This window comes from Dipodomys ordii, unplaced genomic scaffold (assembly GCF_000151885.1).
Source record: "Dipodomys ordii isolate 6190 unplaced genomic scaffold, Dord_2.0 Scaffold88, whole genome shotgun sequence".
Lineage (NCBI taxonomy): Eukaryota > Metazoa > Chordata > Mammalia > Rodentia > Heteromyidae > Dipodomys > Dipodomys ordii.
This window is the reverse complement of record NW_012267304.1, coordinates 8041094-8044735: the sequence shown is the minus strand read 5'-3', so window position 1 is coordinate 8044735 and position 3642 is coordinate 8041094.

Sequence of the window (3642 nt, the reverse complement as noted above, 5' to 3'; positions counted from 1 at the left end):
GAAAAGGTCAGATAATGTGATGTCAGGAAAATGAACCCTTATATATGTATTTTAATGCTTTTTTTCTTTCATGCATGTGTTTCTAACGCATTTATAAGTATCCTGCCCATGCAATTGTAACCCCTCTGTACAGTATGTCCACAAATAAAATAAAATAAAATTAAAAAAATTCATTGTTGGGGACTTTTACACACTACTATCTCTGCTGGATAGATAAACCAAGCAAAAATTCAACCAAGACACCTCTGATCTAAACAACTGCATAAACCAAGTAGAAGTAACAGACATCTACACAATATTTCACTGAGCAGCATCAGAATACACATTCTTCTCAGTAGTACATGGAAAATTTCCAAAAGAGACCACATTTTATGTCACAAAGAAAATTTGTCCAAATTCAGAAACATTGAAATTATGCCTTGCATTCTCTCGGACAACAATGGAATAAAAAACATAATACAACACTAAAAGCTACCAAAGAAAATCCTGTGACACATGGATGCTGCACAACACATTGTTGAACCACCAGTGGGTCATGGAAGAGATTAGAAAGGAAATACAATCCCCCTCCCAAGGGCGGCTACAGGGAAGGAGTGAACTCAGGAATACCACCATTACAATCACCAGAAATTAGCACCACCAGGTAAGCCCCCAAAGTCATCCTGTGACTGCAGAGTTGGTAGGATCCCCGTGGGCCCCTGCCAACCCTGCACAAGGGTCCCAAGAAACCACAGCTGCAGCCAATCCATTGCTCTAAGCTCTAGAAGCCCAACTGCTCTGCTGACTGGGCACTCTGCTGGGACCTGCTCCCTCCCTGCTGCCACCCCAGGCTCTCACAACTTTGGCACCACCAAGGTGCTACAGGCATCTTCACAGAAACACCTAGCAGCTGCAGGTAGCCACCCGCAAGACTGCCCACCGCTGGCCTGCCACCTCCCACCGCCTCTGCTACATACAGACCAGCATGGCCCCCCACAGTCCAACACCAGCCTGCTGCACCAAACTCCACCTGGCCCCCACAGTGCCAGGATTCCTCACGCTGGCACAGAGGAGACACTTCAGCATCAGTTGAGCCACACCTCTCCATCTGCACCTGCTAACACCCAGACCCTCTGACTGAGAACCTGCCAATTCCATCTTACCCACCAGAGCACAGGCTCTGTGGTCCAACACACCACCAACTACAGACCTCGTGAGTAACCCAACTGGGTCCACTCCCTGGGTGGCAATTCCCTGCAGGACCCCAAAGCTCTGGCACCCAATCCCCCCAAAACTCCCTCCCACTAGGTCTGAGAGAGGGACTATAGATAGCAGGTACCCTCTCCCATCAAAAGGTCATCTGTTCCCAACCAAGCCACAAGGAAAGTGGACTAGAGCAAGGCATACAAGGTTCTATCAGGAATCTGCTCTGAGGACTACAGGGAGGCTAAAGAACCTGCAAAGAACCTAACAAAACCATTTTTTAGTTTTTATTCTTATTTTTGTTTTGTTTTGTTAGTTTTTATGTATGATCATTTGTTGTTTGCTTTTATTTCTATGTGTTACTTATGTGTATTGTGATCTAGGATTTACTATTCCACTTAAAGCTTCTATTTTTCATTATTGTTTGTTTTTTTCTGCCACTTTCTAATTTCCTAATTTGTAAGGGGTGTTTTTCTTTCTTTTTCTCTCACTCTCTCCTTCTCCTTTCTCTCCACATTATACTACTACTCAGAGCTACCGTACCTAGATCGATACAAAAAGTAAGGCCTCCTTCCATGTGTGTAAACAATAATTACAGGAGTTAACTTAGATTAAAGTGACTCTCAAATAATATCTGAATAATCTTTCCCTAACCTCCGCAAGACTCCTAAATACACTTATATACAATTTTTTTCTTACCTTCATCTTGATCTCTAAGCTACTCCCTATATAACTTTCTTTGAATTCTTACACACCATTTCCACTCGGTAACAAGGTCTTTATTCTCCTCCTAATACATATACCTCTCCCCTAAGCTGTTCTTACCCCTCTACCATCATTACAGCCAAATTATCTTCTGAACTTGAATCCATATCTCTCCAATCCTTACCCTTCACTTCTCCATCTTCTCCAGCCCATTGATCCTAACAGTTCATATCTGAACCAACTTAAAGTTGGTTCTATATTTGACCACAAAGTTGGATCCGTTTGACTATTTTGAGTACAAGGGGCCCATCTTGTTAACTCTAAGAGCAGACTACTTACCAGCCAAACCCAGGTTGTCTCCAAATTTACAACTATACATAATCTCAACCTCAAAGACACAATATCCTTCTCCAAGCAAAGAAAAAGAGAGCTAAATAGGAAAATACCTACACATAACTTTGAAACCCTAAGATCTATACATCTACATGACACCAAGTTGACTCCGATCAAAAAAAAAAGACTGTCCTACTGTCATACCAGTGTGATTCTTGTCTCCAAATGGGTAGAACTAACCAGAGAAACACAAAGAACATGGCCAATCAACAAACCCTAACACCATCTCCACATAAACAACCTACACAGCAGTCCCAGAATGAACTAGAGGATAATGCTCAAGATAGATTAAAAGCATGGCCGGTAAACCTGATGAATGATAAATTGGACACCCTGAATAGGGTTATCAGAGAACACAATGAGGCCAACCAGAAGCTAATAGGTGACTTCATTGCCTCCACAAATAAAAAGATAAAGTAAATCCAGCAGAGGGAGAAAGAAGCTAATGAAAAAATAGGAACCTAGATTAAAAAGTAGAAAGAAAAGTCTGATAACCAACTCCAGGAGCTAAGGCAATCTATTCAAGACTTAAAAGAAAACCTTAATGAGCTGGCCATCATTAAGAAAGACCAGAAAGAAGCAAAGGTGATAGACACTGAAGTAAAAAAGCCTTCAAAGTATATTAGAGGAGGCCAAAGAAAGTATATCAGAGGCTGAAGATAGGTTAGACTCCATAGAGAAAGAGCACACAATTATTTATAACAAAACTAAGAAGCATGACAGGTCAAGGCAGGAAATACAAGATATGTTCAGAAAGCCTAATTTGAGAATAATAGGTATACAAGAGGGCCTCAAGAGGGAAGCCAATGGATTAAGAAATATATTCAGCAGAATCCTAGCAGATAACTATCCACATATACAAAAGGACAGGCCCACCCAGATACAAGAAGCTTTTAGAACCCCAAATAGACCAGACCTGTACAGGTCATCCCACCGCCACATTACAGTCTGTACCGGCTCAATAGCCCCAAAGAAAGAATTCTTAAAGCTGTCAGGGAGAAGAGAACAATCACATGTAAATGTAATCCAATCAAAATTACCTCAGACTTCTCAGCAGATGCCATAAAAGCAAGGATGGCCTGGAAAGAGATATGCCACTCCCTAAAGTCAAATAATTACCAAACAAGAATAATCTACCCAGCTAAGCTTTCATTCATAGCAGGACAAATAAAAAACTTCTGCAAAAAGGAAAATTTGAAGCAATATATCTCTACCAAACCAGCTCTTCAAAAAATCCTCAAAGACATTCTACATATAGAAAACCAACAAAAGGGCTGGGAAGTTGGCTCTAGAGCACTTGCCTTGCATTCTCTAGGCCTGGGTTCGATTCCTCAGCACCACATAAGCAAAAAGAACAAAGCC